This window comes from Scyliorhinus torazame, chromosome 11 (assembly GCF_047496885.1).
Source record: "Scyliorhinus torazame isolate Kashiwa2021f chromosome 11, sScyTor2.1, whole genome shotgun sequence".
Taxonomy (NCBI): domain Eukaryota; kingdom Metazoa; phylum Chordata; class Chondrichthyes; order Carcharhiniformes; family Scyliorhinidae; genus Scyliorhinus; species Scyliorhinus torazame.
This window is the reverse complement of record NC_092717.1, coordinates 130,206,584-130,228,052: the sequence shown is the minus strand read 5'-3', so window position 1 is coordinate 130,228,052 and position 21,469 is coordinate 130,206,584. Positions and strand designations below refer to the sequence as shown.

Below are 21,469 nucleotides of genomic sequence, written 5' to 3'. Positions count from 1 at the left end.
AGAATGGCAGATTTCCTTCCCTAAAGAACATTACTGAATTGGATGGGTTTTAGTAATAATCAAAGATAGTTTTGTGGTCATTATTACTGAGACTAACTTTATATTCTAGAAACTGAATCAAATTCCACCAGTTGCCATGGTGGGATTTGAACCAATGCCCCGAGAGGATTAACCTAAATCTCTGGATTATTAGGTCCATGACATTACCACTACACCACCAACTCCCCAACAGCAGTGTACCAGTACCTTAAAGGGATAAGCTGAAGGAAACGCTGAGGTTTAGTCAGACAGAGCATTATCGCTTCTGCATCAATGTTGACCTCAGATCAGTTCTGTGGTGATAATTGAAAATGATCGCTCGCTATGCATCTGCTTAGATCTTTAAAACCTGAACATGCCTCTCAACGGAGTGCATTATTCTCTACAAACTTGAAGATATAGCTACATGGTGCTAAAGTCTTTACAAATCTTGATGTTCACAATGGATTTTGACAGGTGATTCTCAATGAACAGTTGACATATCATGCAACATTTCACAGACCTTTTGGATTATACTGCTGAAAATAAATTGCATTTTGCATCAGCTCTGCAATAGAAGTTTTCAAATTACAGTACATGAGCTGGTGAAAGGACTACAAGGGATAGAGGTGATTGCAGATGAATTTGTAATGGTTAGCTTTGGAAGAACAGTGGTTGAGGCAGAGTGGGGCCGAGCGGTTTAATCCTTCTCCTAATTCATACGTTTGTGAGAAAGCTTGAAGTAGCAATTTGAGATCACCATACAAACCTAGAGGCTTTCTTACATTAACATAATGATGATGGGGTGGTGTTAAACATGGATAAAATGAAACTTCATAGACAAGAAGGTACTTTTATTAAACACATTGCTAAATCAAAGATACTTTTTTCATTCATCCAAAGTTAAAACAGTTTTTGAGATACTGACACTGATGTAGCAGGATGAAGCGACTGCTTGGACCCGTTCAATATTGGAGTAAGTTTCTTTCACATCTGTTGGGCATTACAAAAGCACTTAGATTTAACAGAAAAATACAGGACGGTTCAAAGGAAATTTGCTGGAATTGGCACTGCAACAACTTAGAATTGCCAGCATAGCTATCTCAAGGAAGAAATTGTACAATGTAGCATATCTCAAACTGCTCTTGGAGTGACATTGATGGAGAATGGACAACCTGTCGCATCTTCACCAAGGACATTGCTAGCAGCAGAAATTAGATATACACTTTGTTCAGATATACACTTTGTCACTGTCTATTAGATATCAATAGTTCTCAAGCCACTAAATATTACATGTGAGAGACTCCAAATACTGCAAAAATATTGTTTGAAAGTATCTTAAAAGAACCCTGAGAAGTGATGCATTTTTGGAAGACTAATAAGGCGAGGGAATACACAATGATTGATATGAAGCTAAGAAGTACAGAGGACCAGAGAGACCTTGGGGTGCATGTGCAAAGATCCCTGAACGCAGTAGGACAGGTAGATAATGTGGTTAAGAAGACATGTGGGATACCTGCCTTTGTTAGCAGGGGCATAGAATATAACGTCAGTGAGGTTATGATGGAGCTGTATAAAACGATGGTTAGACCCCAGCTAGAGTACTGTGTGCAATTCTGGTTGCCACATTATAGGAAGGATATGATTGATCTAGAAAAGATGTTCACCAGGATGTTTCCTGATATTGAGCGTTTTATCTGTCAAGAGAGGCTGGTTAGGCTGAGGTTGTTTTCCTTAGAGCAGAGAAAATGAAATGAAAATCACTTATTGTCACAAGTAGGCTTCAAATGAAGTTACTGTGAAAAGCTCCTAGTCGCCACATTCCGAGGAGGTGTACAAAATTATGAGGGACATATTGATAGGGTAAAAAGGAAGAAATGTTTCCCTTTAGTATAGGGGTCAATAACCAGGGGGCATAGATTTAAGGTAAGGATTTAAAGGGGATTTGAGGAAAAGCTTTTATCACCCAGAGGGTGGTGCGAATCTGGAACTAATTTCCTGAAGGGGTGGTAGAGGCAGGAACCCTCACAACATTTAAGAAACATTTAGATGAACACTTGGAACACCATAGCATACAAGGCTATGGACCAAGTGCTAGAAAATGAGATTAGAATAGGTAGGTGTTTGATGGCCGGTGCAGACCCGATGGGCCTCTTTCTGTGCAGTAAAACTCTGCCTCTAATGAGGAGAAGATGGTCACTGATTGAGCAGCATATATCTGCCAAATGATAACTCCAGGGGAGAGGCTGTGAGGGAAGTCAATTCAATTTCAAAAACAAGTCACAGGACAGAGAGTAAAGAAACAGTCAGGAATCCTCCTTCAGATATGGCAGATAATGGCAAAACCACAAGAAGTATATTGATGAAACCAGAAGAGAGAAATAATAAATAGGTGAATAAAGCATCAGTGTTGAAGGACGTGTTAGAGTGTATGGCCCACAAAAAGCATTCTATATACAAATGCAAGCACAAATTTAAATTGGAGATTATGAAAATTGGAGATTACTGAAACATGGCTGCAGGATGGTCAGGACTGGGAACTTCATCTACCAGGTTAAGGTTTACAGGGCGGATCGGGAAAAGGGGAGGAGGGAGTAGCCTTACTGATTTAGAAACAGAGTAAATTTGTTGGTCAGAAAAAATATAATGAGGGGAAAGCATCCAGTGGAGACCTTGTGAGTGGAATTGAGGAACAGTAAAGGATCTAAAATTGTAATGGGTGTTGCGTATAACCCCCTGGTAGCAACGCAGAAGTGCTAGATTGTATAAATGCAGAAATTAGGCAAGTGTGTCACACAGGCAAAGTAATTTCATGGGAGACTTTAACATAGATTGGGAGAGGCAGTCAAGCACCTGTCAGAAAAGTAGTGAATTTCTGGAGTGTGTAAGGGATAATTTCCTGCAGCATTATGTCCTGGATACAACAAGAGGACAAGCAATATTGGATTTAGTAATGAGTAATTGGCTGGATTTAATTAGTAACCTAATTGTATCAAATAGTGATCATAACATGATCGAATTTAATGTAATGTTTGAAAGTGAAAAGCACAAATCAGATACTAGAATTTTATATTTATGTAAGGTCAACTTTAAGGAAATGAGACTGAGACGGTCCAGAGTAAACTGGGAAAATCTGCTAATGGGTAGAACAGTGGAAGATTTTAAAGGAACATTTAATGCAGCTTATACCCCTGAGGGAACCGCTCCACTTGACAGAAAAATAGCCTTGGACAACTAAAGAGATAAGGGACAGCATAAAACTAAAAGAAAGGGCTTACAAACATGCAAAAAACAGCACAGATACAATGAATGAGAAAGATGCAAAGGGCCACAAAACAACTCGAGCTACTAAATGGGATTATAAAAGGAAACTTGCAAGGGACATCAAAATCAATAAGAGGTTTTATTATTACAGAAAGGGAAAGCAGGTGGTCAGGAGCAATATTGGCCTGCTAATGACTGAAAGTGGGGATATTGTCAATGATTATGGGGAAATGGCAGACATGTAGAATAATTACTTTGCTTCAATATTTACAGTAGTAAAATAGAATAGCTTGCCAGAAGTCCCGAAGACATTAATAGTGGATCGGAGGCAGGGACTAAGTAAAATAAACATAAGTAAAACATAGTTAATGAGGAAGTTAATGTAACTAAAGAGTGACAAATCCCCAGGAGCTGGCGGTTTCCACCCGAGGGTGTTAAAAGAAGTAGGGGAACGCATTGTAGATGCCCTAACTATAATCTTTCAGAGTTCCCTAAATTCAGGAGTCATCCCTCCTGGATTGGAAAATTGCTCATGTAACTCTACCTTTTAAGAAGGGCAAAAGAGGAAACCAGCAAATTCAGACAGGTTATCCTACCCTCTGTGGTGGAGAAATTGTTGGAATCTATAATCAAGGATAGGGTAACTGAACAACTTGAAAATTTTCAGTTAATCAGGGAGAGCCAGCATGGATTCATGGCAGGTCGTCATGCTGATGAACCTCATTGAATATTTTGAAGAGGTGACGAAGGTTGTGGACAAGGGAATGCCAATGGATGTTGTATCATATGGATTTCCAGAAGGCATTCGACAGAGTCCCACGTACGAAGCTGTTATGGTTGAAGATCATAGAATTGAGGGCAAATTACTGATATGACTGGGAAATTGGTTCAGGTGACAGAAAGTAGGGATAATGGGTAGGCACTCAAATTGGCAGGATGTGACTAGTGGTGTACCACCGGGATCTGTGTTGGGGCTTCAATTGTTCACAGTATTCATTAACAATTTGGATAATGGTATCGAAAGTCATATATCCAGATTTGCTGATGACACAAATTTGGGTGGTATTGTAGACAATGTAGATGACAGCATAAAATTACAAAGGGATTGACTTCCGGTGGCAGCCATGGAGGAGTAGGTCGCACATTCGATAGCTGCCGCCTGTAACGGACTTTCAGACCTTTTTCCCCCGACGTTTCTTGGATTTTATGGGATAAATCGGTGAACTGTGCTACAATAAGTAGGAATCCCTCCCTGGTGTATGGAGAATTGGACCAGAAGTGGCCGTGTGAAACGACAGCATGGTGGAGGGCAAGGGCCGAGGAGAGACGGCACAGTGATCGACGGAGCACCTGGTGAAGCCTTTTGAGGATTGCTTCGCCAAGCTGAAAAAGGATACTTTGGACCCGATCAAGGCTTCAATTGATCAAGTAGTCTTGAATCAGGAGACCCAAGGGAAAGCGATACAGGAGATCGAACAAAAGTTATCCGACCAGGAGGACTATATAACCGTGCTGGAGAATAAGGTGGAGGTGTTGGACGACTGCCAGAAGTGGATGCAGGAGAAGCTGGAGGACCTGGAGAATAGGTCCAGGAGGCAGAACCTCAGAATTGTTGGCCTCCCTGAAGGCAGTGAGGCATCGGATGCGAGGGCATATGTGACGGGCATGCTGGAGAAGTTGATGGGGGCTGGGGCGTTCCCTCGGCCCCTGGAGGTGGATAGAGCGCACCGAGCCCTCGCGAGGAATCTCAGGGCGAATGACCCGCTGAGGGCCATGGTGGTATGTTTTCACCGTTTTACGGATAAGGAACAGGTCTTGCGGTGGGCCAAGAAAGCTCGGAGCAGCAAGTGGGAGAACTGTGAGTTGCGTATTTATCAGGACCTGGGAGCGGAGTTGGCCAAGAGACGGGCTGGGTTCAATCGGGCAAAAGTGGCGCTCTTCAAGAAGGGGGTGAATTTCGGGATGCTGTACCCAGAGCGGCTGTGGGTTATGCACGAGGAACGGGACTTTTATTTTGAGACGCTGGACGATGTATGGACATTCATTAAAGAAAAGAAGCTGGAGACGATTTAAAGGACATTTAAGCTGCGGAGAAGTTTTGTAGCGGTGGTTCGTAATACTGTACTGGTTTTTTAAACAAAAAAAGATTTTATGTCATTCTGGGTGAAATGATGGGCTGTGATGATGGTTGGAGTGTGCTTTGTCTTGCAGGGATTTGGGGTGGGGGTGGGGGTCTTGAAGTTAGAGCTATTCTTCGGGAGACTGGGTTGTGTGTTAAGTGACTGTCATTTCACTGGTTTGTGTTAATTTCATCTTTTTTTGTTTTTGCTGCTGTTTACTCACTGGGGAATGTGATGCTGTTAAAACATTTATTCATGTGGGGGGGAGAGATTCGAACAATAGGGAGACAGACTGTTTGGCGCCAGGGGCGGGGGTTATCGGGGTCAGCATGGCTCAGCTGACTCTCGGAAGCGCAGTGGGGGGTGAGCAAGTGTTAAACTGGTACTTGACCTGGGGATTGAGGTTTCTGGTGCTGTTGGGGTGGGGGGAGGCTGTTTTGCTGATAGGGGAGGAACTATTATCGGGGAATAAATGGGAGGTTGGGAATGGCTGCTGCTCATGGGGGTACTCGGGGTTGGCCTCAAAAGAGTGATGGCTAGTCGGCACGGGGGGGGGGGGGGTGGAAGCCCCCGTCCAGGCTGATTATGTGGAACATGAGAGGACTCCAGCAGAGGGCAGTAGAGCGGAGTTGCTGATTGGCTGTTGCGGGGAAAATTTGCATACGTCCGTGTGCTCACTGTGCGGAGTCTGCTCATCCTCCCAGTGTGTGCGTGGGTTTCCTCCGGGTGCTCCGGTTTCCTCCCACAGTCCAAAGATGTGTGCCGGTTAGGTGGATTGGCCATGATAAATTGCCCTTAGTGTCCAAAATTGCCCGTAGTGTTGGGTGGGGTTACTGGGTTATGGGATAGGGTGGAGGTGTTGACCTTGGGTAGGGTGCCCTTTCCAAGAGCCGGTGCAGACTCGATGGGCCGAATGAGACGGTTCCTTTTAATGTGAAGGGACTCGAAGCTCCCGAGTGTGGAGACCTGGGTTAGTGACATGGCTGGGTTTCTCAGTCTTGAGAAAGTAAAATTTGCCTTAAGAGGGTCAATGTTGGGGTTCTTTCGGAGGTGGCAGCCGTTCGTCGACTTTCTCGGAGAAAATTAAAATGTCAGTAGAAGCAGCATTCCGGGGTCGGGGCGGATAGGTGTTAGATGGTCGAGGTGTGTGAAGATTGGGTCGGGTGGGGAAATGTTTATTTTACCGTGTTAATGTTATTGTTTTTGTTATTGTTATAAAAATGTTGCAAATAACTCAATAAAAATATATATTTTTTAAATTACAAAGGGATATTGATGAAGGGTTGGGGAAACCGGCACGTACGGGTGAGGGCCAGTGTACAAAGCTGTGTAAATATATCATTTTGCCATGTATATATCTTGCTCTGTGCGATTTCTCGTTTTTTTTGTTACGGTGGGGGGGGGGGTTATTGTTTGTAAGGGAGAAAAATTGTGTTAAAAAACTTTAATAAATATATTTTAAAAAAAACAAAAACAAAGGGATATTGATAGACTAGGTGAATAGGCAAAACTGTGGCAGATAGATTTCAATGTAAGCAAGTGTGAGGTTATCCATTTTGGACCAAACACGGATAGATTACGATACTTACTAGACAATAATCTTTATTAGTGTCACAAGTAGGCTTATGTTAACATTGCAAATTAAGTTACTGTGAAAAGCCCCATGTCACCTCACTATGGCGCCTGTTTGGGTACACTGAGGGAAAATTCAGGATGTCCAATTCACCTAACAAGCATGGCTTTCGGGACTTGTGGGAGGAAATCGGAGCACCCAGAGGAAACCCATGCAGACACGGGGGAACATGCAGACTCCATACAGACAGTGACCAAAGCCGAGAATCGAACCCGGGTCCCTGGCGCTGTGAAGCAACAGTGATAACCACTGTGCTACCGTGCCACCCATGATATGAAGCTAAATTGAGTGGATGTTTAAAGAGACCTGGGAGTTCAGGTGCATAGATATTTAAAATGCCACAAATAAGTCCAGAAAGTAATCAAGAAGGCTAAAGGAAAGCTGGCCTTTATATCTAGAGGACTCGACTATAAGGACGCAGCTTTACAACATTCTGGTTAGAGCCGACTCGGAGTACTGTGAGCAGATATGGGCACTACACCTTAGGATGGATATTTTGGCCTTGAGGGAGGGCAACGTAGGTATACAAAAATGTTACCTGGCCTACAGGGGTTAAGTTATGAGGAGAGGTTATACAAATTAGGCCTGTTTTCTCTAGAATTTAGAAGGTGAAGGCATTATCTGATCAAAGATTTCAAGATATCAACAGAAAAAGACAGGGTAGATAGATAAAGATAAATTGGTTTAAGATTCTAGGGGGCATAATCGAAACATTAGGGCCAGACCATTCAGGGGAGATGTTAGGAAGCACTTCTACCTAAGGGAGGTGGTGACCTAGTGGTGTGTTGTCACTGGACTTGTAATCCAGAGACCTAGTACAATGCATCCAGGAGCCTGGCGCAAATCCCACCATGGCAGGTGGTAGAATTTGAATTCAATAAACATCTGGAATTCGAAGTCTAATGTGTCCATTGTTGTGAAAAAAGGAACCACTTCCACACATAAAGGGTGGTAGAGTTTTGGACCTCTCTTCCACAAATGGCAATTGATGCAAGATCAGTTGTTAATTTTAAATCTGAGATAGATAGATAGATATTCGTTAAGCAAACATATTCTAGTGTATGAAGTTAGGCCACAGATCAACCACAATATCATTGCTGACTCAAACGACCAACTCCTATTTCTATTTTGCACAGCTGGAAGGAATTGATCATCGAAAATCACTTTTGGTTGAAGACTTGCAATCAGAACAATTTAATCATGCTGCAGCAAATGACTTGGTTCAGAAGCAACTGCAGGTTTCATGTGACAAGGCTGGTCTGAGGTAACTGAATATCTCCAACCCTACTTTGACTTTGAAAATGAGCCAATTGCCCAAGGGGAATTTCAGAATACACAATAAGTATATCGCAATATAAAGAGAAATTCTAAGAGAAGGATCCACCATCTGTGGTTAACTAAAGTTAAGGAAAGCTTCAAACTTGGGGGGGGGGGGGGGGGGGGATGTGGGAAGCATATAACTGCACAAATTTGGGTGACGGGTCAGATGATTGGTCAGAATATAAAGAACAGCAGGCAATGACTAAAAAGTTAAGAGAAATAAATTAGAGTATGAATGGAAGCAAGCTAGATATATAAAAACAAATAGCAAGAGTTTCTACAGGTGTTTAAAAAGGAAAAGAGTAAATAAAGTGAGCGTTGGTCCTCAAAAGCAGTGTTTTTCAAAGTGGTACGTTGGCGAGACCATGCAGACGCTGCGACAACGAATGAACGGACATCGCGCGACAATCACCAGGCAGGAATGTCCCCTTCCAGTCGGGGAACACTTCAGCAGTCAAGGGCATTCAGCCTCTGATCTCCGGGTAAGCGTTCTCCAAGGCGGCCTTCAGGACGCGCGACAACGCAGAATCGCCGAGCAGAAGCTTATAGCCAAGTTCCGCACACATGAGTGCGGCTCCAACCAGGACCTGGGATTCATGTCGCATTACATTCATCCCCCACCATGTGGCCTGCGAAATCCTACCAACTGTCCTGGCTTGATACAATTCACACTTCTTTAACCTGGGGTTACCCCATCTCTGGATCTGTAAAGATTTAATCACCTGCTAATGCTCGCATTCCAAGCATTGTCTGGCATCTTTGAATCTGTCTGTATATATGTTTCTGGAACATACCTCTTCATTCACCTGAGGAAGGAGCAGCGCTCCGAAAGCTAGTGACATCGAAACAAATCTGTTGGACTTTAACCTGGTGTTGTAAGACTTCTTTCAAAGTGGAGGTTACGTCAAAGGGTGATATAAAATGAATCGCCAAAAATAATCCCCAAAGATTACCTGACCTTTTTTTCCCATAAATTCTCGTAATACAGTGTATGACCACTTGAGGCTGATGTAGAGGCCGGTGCTGTGAACATTCTTGCCTTCCTGGGTTACTATTACAGTCACAGCCCTCCAACAGCGACTCCCGTTTCTGCAGCAGCTGATCGGCCAAGTTAGTTAGCACCTGCAACTACCAACTGAAGCATTTAAAAGAAAAATCACTTACCTTTAAATTTCTTTCCTAAGATACTCCTGCACAGGGTTAGTTTCCAGTAGTGCTTTGCTCTCTTTATCCAGGCCTGCATCTCCCAGCTAAAACCAATGGCTGGATTCTTCCACCTCACCTGCTGCAAGAAAGCCACGGGCAAAACGCTAACAATGGAGAAATCCATTTATCTCCGGCAGGATTCTCCGGCCGCCAGCTGGCCGGATGCAGCCGGAGAATCCCGCCCCAAATGATTATTTACTGCGATATGTTTCCAGAAGTACCCCAGTCAGCAATTTGTGACTAGTGGTGTACTGCCGGAGGACTCCCATATACAAGATTTTGAAAATAATTCCTATGTATGCCGTGGGGAATTCCTGCCTTTCAGTTGGTCCATTGGTCCTGAACACCGCCCAGTACATCGCATGAACCTGCCTCCCATCCATTGACTTTGTCTGCGGACAGCATAATCAAAGACCTTTCACACCCGGCGATTCTCTCTTCCAATTTCTTGCATTGGGCAGGAGATACAAAAGTCTGAGGACACACACTAACAGATTCAAAAACAGCTTCTTCCCTGCTGTGACCAGACTCCTAAACCACCCTCTTATGGACTGATCTGATCTCTTCACACATCCTCTCTACTGAGTAGTACTACACTCCTGTATGCTTCGCCTGATGCCTGTGTCTATGTATTTACATTGTGTATTTATGTTTGTCCCATGTTTTTTTTTCATGTGTGGAATGATCTGTCTGAACTGTGTGCAAAACAATACTTTTCACTGTACCTCGGTACACGTGACAATAAAGAACTCCAATTCCAGACATTCTGAATGTGTTGCATGTTTAGAGTCATAGAATCTGACAGCACAGAAAATGCTCTTTGGCCTATCGCATCTGTGCCAGTCAAAAACAACCACCTACCCATTCTAATCCCATTTGGCCCTATAGCCTTGTGTGCCTTAGGATCGCAAGTGCACATCTAAATGCAATCAACCGCTGCCATGCCGCGATCGCACTTTGACCCCGGGTTCAGGTCCCAACACTTCCGGGCACGCATGCACAGTGCGCCCGCATTTTTTTAGCTGGTCGCGGCCACAATTTTTAAAGCCGCTCGCAGCCGGCGTTGTTAAAAGCCGGTTGCTGCGGCTATTGCACGTGAATTCCCGCAGTCGTGACGCTGCGATGGCTGGCTCAGCAACCCTCCCGACACCCATCTGCCGGTCGCGACACCCACTTGAAAAATGTCTGCTGTAAGGGAATGTGGAGGGCCTGAAGAGGTGGGGTGTCCTCACTTGGGGGGGGGGGGGGTGACATTGCCCATGTGTGGGGGGGACCCTCAAGCCCACTTGAAGATTGGGGTACCCTTTGAAAATGGTGGCCCGATCTCTGAGGAGCCAGTCTGGCCAGTGAGTTCAGCTCCCCAGTGCTGAAAATAATTCTAAGTCTGTGCTAAACCGATGAAAAACTCTCCAGGGCCCAGAAAAGTGACTAAGTGAGGTGAGATAGCAGTGGAAAACTCCCAGCAAAACCCCCCACAAATGACACACAACCCTTTCCGATAGATTGCGCTCTATGTCAAATGCATTTCCCTCATCTACACACCTGATCACCTCTTCAAAAAATTCAATCAAATTGGTCAGACATGACCTCCCATTAACAAAACCATGCTGACTGTTCTTGATTAATCCCTGCCTCTCCAAATGCAGATTAATTCCGTTTCTCAGAATAGCTTCCAATATTTTCCCCACCACTGAGGTGAGACTGACTGGCCTCCAGTTTCCTGGTTTATCTCTTCCTCCCTTCTTGAATAATGGTACCACATTGGCTGCCGTCCAGTCCTCCAGCACTACTCATGTGGGCAGAGAGGAATTGAAAATTATTGCCAGCGCCCCTGTTGTTTCCTCCCTTGCCTCACTCAGCGGCGTGGGATACATTTCTTCTGGCCTGGCAATTTATCTACTTTTAAGCCTGCCAGACCCCTCAGAATCTCCTCTCTGGCTATATTAATTTCTTTAATTTTATCACAGTCCTTCTGCTTAATTTCTATACTCTCACTGTCCCTCTCACAAGTGAACACTGACACAAAGTATTAATTTTGAACCCTCCCTACATCCTCTGGCTCCACACACAAATTATCATTGTGGTCCTTAATGGGCTCTACTCTTTCGCTAGTGTCATGAGAATGTCGCTTTAAGAAATGTTTGGCTGCTCATGTTACTGCAGTGATGTCAGAGTGGGTGGAGCTGAGCTCTGGCTCGGCTTTTTAGTTTCACTTTGAGAAAAGCTTGTGTGTGTCTGTGTCTTTTTGGTTTCGTTTTCAGTGTTGGAGCTGAAGCCAGACAAAGCAGGTGTACTGCTGTTCTCTCTGCCATGAAAAGACTATCTCTTGATCATTTGGTGAATTCAGAATTAGAAATGTTTTCAGTAGTGAATGTAAACCTGATATGCTTCTGGTAAAAGGTGTTTCTTTTGTCTTCTGGATGTTGTTTGGGAAGTTATTAAGGATTACTTTGTGGTGTATTCTTTGGGGGTTGTATTTGAATTGATGGTTGCTAAGATGTTCACTGTATGTTTTAAAAAGGTGAACTTGAGTTCATAGAATAATCATTGTTTTGCTTTAAAAAATACTTTTCCATTTCTGCTGTACCACACCTGTAGAGTGGGCTGTGTGCTCCCCATACCACAATCTATTAAAAATTGTGAGTCAGGTGAACTCCATGATACACTTTGGTGTTCTCTAAACCCTGGCCCATAACAAATTGGGGGCTTGACTGGGTTAAAAGACTTATCTATTGGATTGGCTTTGTGAACTTAAAGACAGTGAGGGGTGAGCATACTGTGGGTGCTTTTCAGGTGTGGTATTTTAGTTTAAGTAGGGAGTGTGTTGTGGACAATGGCTCTTTCAGAGGCTCTGAAGTTTTTGGGGGTGGAGACGGTCACACGCAGTACCTTACAGACAGAGACTAAAGCAGACTTAGACTTGGCAAAAACATTGCAGTTAACATTACCTGACAAATGCGAAAAGGTGAGGTAATTATGGCGGTGGCTAAGCATTTAAAGTTGCCTGACTCATTGTTTGACTCATTGGAAATGGCAAAAATTCAGTTACAAATTAAACAAATGGAACATGAGAAAGAATTAAAGCAGCTTGAATACGAAAGAGACAGAGAGAGGAAAGAGAGAGAGAATGGAAAAAGAGAGGAATAATGGAAAACAAAAAGAATAGTCCAAGCAGAACAAAGAGAAAGGGAGATACAGATCAGGGAAAAAGATAAAGAGAGAGAGTTTAAACTTCAGAAAATGGCCATGAAACATGACAGTCAGTTAAAATTGGCAGACGTAAAGGGAAACGTACAGTTGAATGATAGTGATGAGGATAGTGGGAAAGAGCATCAAAGTCGAAGGCCTGGTGGGGATCTATTTAAATATGTCCAAGCATTGCCAAGGTTCGATGAGAAGGAGGTTGTGGCCTTTTTCATTTCATTTGAGAAGGTAGCTAAACAAATGAAATGGCCACAGGACACGTGGGTATTATTGATTCAACCAAAGCTGATAGGTAGGGCTAGTGAAGTGTTTACATCACTACCGGAGGAGGTAACTGGGACGTATGAGGAGGTGAAAGAATCCATCTTAGGTGAATATGAACTGGTGCCTGAAGCCTACAGACAAAGGTTTAGAAATTTAAGGAAAGAATTTGGTGAAACATACATGGAGTTTGAAAGGCTCAAACAGGGTAATTTTGATAGGTGGATAAGGGCTTTGAAAATAGACCAAACATATGAAGCTCTCAGAGAAATTATACTTTTGGAGGAGTTTCAAAATTCAATTCCTGATGTAGTGAGAACCCATGTGGAAGAGCAGAGAGTTAAAACTGCGAGATTAGCAGCAGAAATGGCAGATGATTGTGAATTAGTTCATAAATCAAAGCTTGGTTTCCGACATCAGTTTCAGCCTGTGAGGGATAGAAACTGGGGACATGAGAAATACTCAAGTGGTAAAGGTAAAGGTGATCTGATGGGAGATAATAAGGAGAGTGTACCTAAAATTAAAAAAGAAATCCAGGAGAGTGGAAAATAAATGAAAAGTTTCAAATGTTTTCACTGTAATAAACGAGGCCACGTAAAGTCACACTATTGGTGGTTGAAGAAAAGCACTGGGAAGGCTGATGTGGTAAAACAGGATAAGACAGTGGGGTTTGTAAAAGGGGTAAAGGAAAGCCCAAGTGAAGCGAAGGAGGTGCAAAAGATTGTACAGCCTGATCAAGAGATGACTGATAAGAAGGTGCCAGATCTCTTTAAAGAATGTACTTGTGTGGGTAAAGTTTACTCATGTGTATCAGGAGGAGCAAGTTAAAGAAGTCACAATTTTAAGAGATACGGGAGCTAGTCAATCTTTAATGGTAAGAGATGAGGAGTTATGTAGTTTGGGAAGAATGTTACCAGAAAAGGTGGTAATATGTGGAATTCAGGGTGAGAGGAGTAGTGTTCCATTATATAAGGTAAGGTTGGAAAGTCCAGTGAAGAGTGGTGAAGTGGTAGTAGGGGTAAAAGAGAAACTATCTTGCCCAGGAATACAGTTTATCTTGGGTAATGATATAGCTGGATCGCAGGTGGGAGTGATGCCTACTGTGGTTGATAAGCCAGTGGAAAATCAGACAACTGAAGTGTTGAAGGATGAATATCCTGGGACTTTTCTGGATTGTGTAGTAACAAGGTCGCAAAGTCACAGGTTAAGACAAGAGGAGAAATCAAAGAGTGAAGTTGAAGTGCAATTATCAGAAACGATTTTTGATCAGATGGTTGAAAAAGAACAAGAACAGGTGGAGGATGAGGCAGATATTTTTAGTTCAGGGAAATTGGCAAGAGTTACAACAAAAAGATATAGAAATAAAACGGATGTATCAGAAAGCATACACGGAAGAGGAATCTGAGTGTATACCAGAGTGTTATTACCGTGAAAATGATGTCTTGATGAGAAAATGGAGACTTTTACATATGCAGGCGGATGAAAAGTGGGCAGAAGTTCATCAAGTAATATTGCTGGTAGGGTATAGAAAGGAGGTGTTGTGAGTTGCACATGAGGTACCAGTGGGAGGTCATTTGGGAACAAGGAAAACTCAAGTTAAAATCCAGAAACGTTTTTATTGGCCTGGACTACATAAAGATGTAGTTAAATTTTGTCTATAATGTCACACATGTCAAGTGATAGGGAAACCTCAAGCAGTGATTAGACCAGTGCCCTTAATACCCATTCCAGCATTTGAGGAACCTTTTGCAAGGGTCCTAATTAATTGCGTAGGACCGCTTCCTAAAACGAAAAGTGGGAATCAATATCTTTTGACTATAATGGATGTGTCTACTAGGTTTCCAGAGGCTATTCCAGTACGTAATATTACAGCTATAAAGATTGTGGAGGAGTTACTTATATTCTTTACTTGATATGGACTACCCACAGAAATACAATCGGATCAAGGATCGAATTTTACCTCAAGGTTATTCAAAGAACTTATGGATAGCTTAGGAATAAAACAATTTAAATCAACTGCGTACCATCCAGAATCGCAGGGAGCGTTAGAAAGGTGGCATCAGACATTAAAGACAATGTTGAGGACTTATTGTCAAGATTATCCAGAGGATTGGGATAAAGGAATTCCATTCATACTGTTTGCAATTAGGGATGCACCTAATGAGTCAACCAAATTCAGTCCTTTTGAATTAATTTTTGGTCATGAGATAAGAGGACCACTTAAATTGATTAAGGAAAAATTGGTGAGTGAAAAATCAGAACTTACATTATTGGATTACGTGTCAAATTTTAGGGAACGATTAAATAGAGCAGGAGAATTGGCTAGACAACATTTAAAAATTTCACAAAATGTGATGAAATGGGTAGCGGTCAAGAAATCCAAAGTTTGTAGTTTTGCCTGTGGAGATAAAGTTTTAGTATTGTTACCAGTGGTAGGTGAACCTTTAAAAGCTATGTTTTGTGGACCTTATCAGATTGAAAGGAAATTAAGTGAGGTGAATCATGTGGTAAAAACACCAGATAGAAGGAAGACTCACCGAGTGTGTCATGTGAATATGCTTAAAACGTACTTTAAAAGGGCAGGAGAGAAAAAGGAGGAGGTTTTAATGATTCTAACTCAAAGTGATGAACCAAGTCCAGATGACTGTGAATTTGACATACCTCAAATTAAATTGGAAAACGAGGATGTTCTTAAAATTTGGGATAAATTGTTGTGTTGCCTTCCAGAGGAAAAGCGAACTGACCCGAAAGAGTCATTGATATCAAGTGCGCAGGTTTGTAGAGATAAATTGGGAAGTACTAAAATGGCCATACATGATGTAGATGTGGGAAATGCTGTTCCAATCAAACAGACTTAACCCGTTAAAATTGGCACAGGTTAACAAAGAGATTGAGAGTATGCTTAAAAATTAAATAATTGAAGTAGGTTGCAGCCAATGGAGCTCACTCATAGTGATGGTACCAAAACCAGACGGTACCCAACGGTTGTGTGTGGACTATAGAAAGGTTAATGCAGTTACAAGAACGGACTCTTATCCTATCCCACGTTTGCAGGATTGCATTGAAAAAGTGGGACAATCAGCTTTTATTTCCAAACTGGATTTACTTAAAGGTTACTGGCAGGTACCTTTATCCGAAAGGGTGAAGGAGATTTCAGCTTTTGTGACTCCAGATGGTATATACCAATTCAAAGTTATGCCATTTGGCATGAAAAACACCCCAGTCACATTTCAACGGTTAACTAACAAAGCCGTTTCAGGATTATCCAATTGTGCGGTATACATCAACGATCTGGTAATTTTCAGCCAGACATGGAAAGAACATTTAAAACATCTGATGGAGTTATTCGATCGACTTCAGGAGGCGGGTTTGGTGATAAACCTAGCCAAAAGTGAATTTGGAAAAGGCCAAGTCGCTTTCCTTGGCCATACAATTGGACAGGGTTGAATGGTCCCACGGGATGTGAAAACAAAAGTTATTGGGGAGTTTCCGATATCCTCGACATGACGGGAAATAATGCAATTTCTTGGTATGAGTGGATTTTTGTACCGGAAATTTGTACCGAATTTTTCAGTGTGGTCGCTCCACTGACGGACTTGCTCAAGAAGCGTATCAAATTCCAGTGGACAGCAGAGTACTAACAAGCATTTGATGGCCTGAAGGCTGTGTTAACCACTGCTCCTGTGTTAGCCATCCCAAATTATACGAAACCATTCAAAGTGGCGATTGATGTGAGTGATTTGGGCGTAGGTGCGGTGCTTCTACAAGACAACGACGAAGGTCTAGAGCGGCCTATTGGTTATTTTTCAAAGAAATTGAATTCTCACCAGAAAAAGTATTCCATGATTGAGAAGGTGACTTTGAGTTTGGTGCTGGCTATGCAACATTTTCACATTTATGTGACCACCAATCCGTCTGACACCATAATATAAACTGATCATAATCCGTGGAGGTTTTTGGAGCAATTCCGGAATAACAATGCAAGGCTGCTTCGCTGGAGTTTATTGTTACAGCCATTTCATTTTAAAATAGTGCATGTGGCAGGACGAGAAAACGTGATAGCCGATGCTTTGTCGCGAATGTGATGAACCGAAGCAGGTTCAGTTGGAGGCAGAAGAACAAAAAACAAAAATGGACTATATTATTATACCTGTTTGCGTGTGTTGTTTTTTGAAACGAAAAAGTATATTTACTGTGTGCATTTCTTAATGGATAGTGAAAAGGTGAAAAATTAAACCACCTTGAAATTGATGGTTTATTTTTATTTCTTGGGGGGAGATGTCATGAGAAAGTCACTTTAAGAAATGTTTGGCTGCTCATGTTACTGCCGTGATGTCAGAGTGTGGGTGGAGCTGAGCTCTGGCTCTGCTTTTTAGTTTCACTTTGAGAAAAGCTTGGTTGTGTCTGTGTCTTTTTGGTTTCGTTTTCAGTGTTGGAGCTGAAGCCAGACAAAGCAGGTGTACTGCTGTTCTCTTTGCCATGAAAAGACTATCTCTTGATCATTTGGTGAATTCAGAATTAGATGTTTTCAGTAGTGAATGTAAACCTGACGTGCTTCTGGTAAAAGGTGTTTCTTTTGTCTTCTGGATGTTGTTTGGAAAGTTATTAAGGATTACCTAGTGTTGTATTCTTTGGGGGCTGTATTTGAATTGATGGTTGCTAAGATGTTCACTGTATGTTTTAAAAAGGTGAACTTGAGTTCATAGAATAAACATTGTTTTGCTTTAAAAAATACTTTTCCATTTCTGCTGTACCACACCTGTAGAGTGGGCCGTGTGCTCCCCATACCACAATCTATTAAAAGTTGTTGGTCAGGTGAACTCCATGATACACTTTGGGTTTCTCTAAACCCTGGCCCATAACACTAGTTATCCTTTTACCTTTAATGTACTTGTAAAACAAGTTTCCTCTTGCTCATTCTATACACCTCTCAGGCTTCTGCTGTTTTGAGCCCTTGATAATTGCCATGAAGCCTCCCCTTTTCTGCTTATCCAGTGCTGTGTATCCCTCAAAACCAGGGTTCACTGGATTTGTTGGCCCCACCCTTTTTCTTGATTAGAACATGTTGGCCCTGTACACTCCTTGTTTGCTTCTTGAATGTGTCCCACTGTTCTGTCACAGATATACCTAAACGTGTTAGCTCCCAGTCCACTCTGGCCAAATCATATCTGATCTTATTAAAATCGGCCTTCCCCCAGTTTAGAACTTTGATCTTGGGCCCATCGTTGACCTTTCTTTAACAATCTGGAATCAAATAGAGTTATGATCACCTTCTGCAAAATGCTCCCTCATTGATATTGCCCAGCTTTGTTACCGAAAATTAAGTCAAGAGCCGTCCCCTCTCTTGTAGGTCCTTCTACATAAAAAGCTCTCCTGGATGCATTTTAAGAATGCTTGGATGAATTTTAAGAATTCTAAACCTTTCACACTATGGTTATCCCAGTTAATATTGGGGAAGTTGAAATCCCCCACTATCACTACCCTATTACTTTTACATATCTCTGAAATTTGCTAACAGATCTGCTCTAAACTGGGGGAAGACCGATTTTAATAAGATCAGATATATAGTCTGCCAAATTCCATTATATAGTCTTCAATGGAGATATCCTCCATTTTCTGGAACTTATCAAAATCCGACCATGCTTCATACGCACTTAACAAGTCATCTTTCTTATAAATCTTATCCATATAATGTAATAAAGTCTCCAGACCTTCTTCTGAGTCTAACTCTTCCAATTCCAGCTCAGAAAGCACTTTGTTTCGGATTTTACTGCCATATGGTAGAGAAAGAGCCAATGCCATACCTTGTTTTCTCTTTTCCCAAAGCAGTTACTTTAGTCCACATAACTACTGCACTTCTCCATTGGTCGTACGATTCCCTTTCAGAAAATAAGGGAGGAAAGTCATATCCAGCCATCTTTATCCTGGGTTCAGCCATGCATCTTTTTTTTTTCCTTCTCACTCACTCCTTGGTTTGATCAGGAAAAGTTGTATCTTTCAAACCTTCACATTTGCACAGCAACCATCCTCTGCTACCATTGTTAGACATTTTAGTTGCTGTGAAATGAAGAGTCTAAAGTTCTTGTTCCTTTTCACCAAACACCATTTATTTCACTTCCACAGCCTCTGCACAAAACTCTTAACAACACACCACCTGCCAGAGGCCACCTGAAGCCCCTTTACATATCAGTGTCAATTAATGGATCCTTAACATAAATGAGACAACTAATTGCAATGTCTCTTAACCCATTACTTAACATAGAATACCCCCAGCAATGTTATCGCTTCTATTTAATTTAAAATCGATCCATATCGCCTCAGTTGAAGAGCCTTCTTAGATGTTATCCCTCCTTAACTGTAATTTATTCCCTGTTCAGAATTATGCGACCTCTCCCTGTTCCCCCCCCCAACCCCCCGCCCTTTCACCTTTTTCCCTATCTCAGCTGAACTTCCTGTATTCTCGAAAATTGAGCTGCCAATCCTGCCCCTCTCTCAACCATGTCTTAGTGACACCAATGACATCATATCCCCATGTTTTAATTTGAGCCCTCAATTCATCTGACTTGTTCAGATTCCTCGCATTAAAATAAATACCATCCAATCTTGCCAAACTCCCTTGTGACATAACTGGTCTAGACATTCTATGCCTTCCTGATGCATCTTGAAGTCTCTTCTAACTTTGGCTGTGCATCAATCCCTGCTGAACTTTCTCTCAGGATCCCAAGCCCCTGTAAAATAAGTTTGAAAAACATTGTTTTAGAGAATGACAATGGCAAGTTAGTAGTAAATAATAAGAAAATGGCAGATGAAATTAACAAATATTTGGCTTCTGTCTTCATTCCAGAGGATACAAAAAATATTCCAGCAATAGCTGTAAATTAAGAGGTGGAAGTGAGAGGGGAACTTGGTGAAATTACAATCACTGGGGAAGCAAGTTGATGGAGCTGCGGGCTGACAAGTCTCTCGGTCCTGATGGACTTCACCCTCGGGTCCTAAAATATGTAGCTAATGTTATGGGTCAGGGTTTAGAGAACCCCAAAGTATATCATGGAGTTCACCTGACCCACAACTTTTAATAGATTTTGGTTATGGGGAGCACAATGGCCCACTCTACAGGTGTGACGCAACAGAGATCTAAAAGTTTTTTTAAAAAACAACAATGTTTATTCTATGAATTCAGTTAACACTTTATAAACACACAGTGAACATCTTATCAACTACAAACACTAATACTTTCCCAAATACAATATTCTATACCTTTCCCAGCAACATCCATAAGTTAAACCCTGTTTACACAAAGACAGCAGGTTTAAATTCTCTACAGAAACAGATATTACTTTGAAATCACCAATGATCTGGAGACATTCTTTAGCTTGTAGAGAGAGAGATCATTACACAGCTGCTTGCTTTGAATGCAGCTCTCCAACTCTGAAAACGAAACCAAAAATACACTACAGCTCCCAGTTCAAAATGAAAGTGAAAGACAGCCCAGCTCCACCCACACATCACTGCAGCTATTTGATAAACACTCATTTCTTAAAGATATACTCCCATGACACTAATGAGGTAGTAGTTGTGTTGATGTTAATGTTTCAAGATTCATTGGATACTGGAAAGTAGCAAATATAACTCCTCTATTCAAGTGGGAGAGGCAGAAAACAGGAAACTAAGGACAGTTAGCTTGATATCTGTTGTGGGGAAGGTGTTAGAATTGATCATTAGGGAGGTTATAGCTGGGCACTTCGAGAAACTCAAGGTAATCAAGGAGAGACAGCATGGTTTTATGAAAGAAATCATATTTAACAATTTATTGGAATTCTTCAAAGGAGTAACATGCATTAGATAAAGAGTAGTCTCTCGACATTCTGTACTTAGATTTCCAGAATGCATTTGATAAGGTGCCACCTCAAAAGTTATTGCGAAAAATAAAAGCTCATGGGGTAACATATTAGCATGGATAGAGGATTTTCAGGCTGGCAGAGATCAGAGTATGCATAAATGGGTCTTTTTCTGATTAGCAGGATGTGACGAGTGGAATCCCACAGGGGTCTGTGCTGGGGCCTCAATTTTTTACCATTTATATCAATGATTCAGAAGAGGGGAGTGAAGGCATGGTAGCTAAACTTGCATATGACTTCTAGATAGGTGGGAAAGTATGATGTAAAGAGGACATAAGGAGGTTATAGACATATTTAAATAAGTTGAGCAAATGGCCAAAAATCTGGCACAGGGTATAATGTGGGAAAATGTGAAGTTGTTCATATTGTTTGTATGTTCATATTCACTTTGGCAGGAAGAATAAAAAAGCAGAATGTTACTTAATCGGAGAACAGTTGCAGAGCTATGAAGTTGAGAGGTATCTAGGTGCTCCAGTGCATGAATCCCAAAACGTTAGTGTGTAAGGACAGCAAATAATTAAGAAGGCTAATGGAATGCTTTCCTT

General features: G+C 41.9%; 1 long non-coding RNA gene across 2 annotated transcripts in view; it reads left to right on the top strand.

Annotated features, from left to right (window-relative positions):
• LOC140385527 (uncharacterized) overlaps positions 1-21,469 on the top strand; it is a 42,305-nt gene that overhangs the window by 1,840 nt on the left and 18,996 nt on the right. Inside the window, exon 2 of one of the 2 annotated variants that reach the window (XR_011933394.1) lies at positions 8,172-8,299. The exons of the other annotated variant lie outside the window; for it this stretch is intronic. This is a non-coding gene — a long non-coding RNA (uncharacterized lncRNA). The remainder of the gene's footprint in view (positions 1-8,171; positions 8,300-21,469) is intronic. 2 annotated transcript variants of the gene reach the window in all.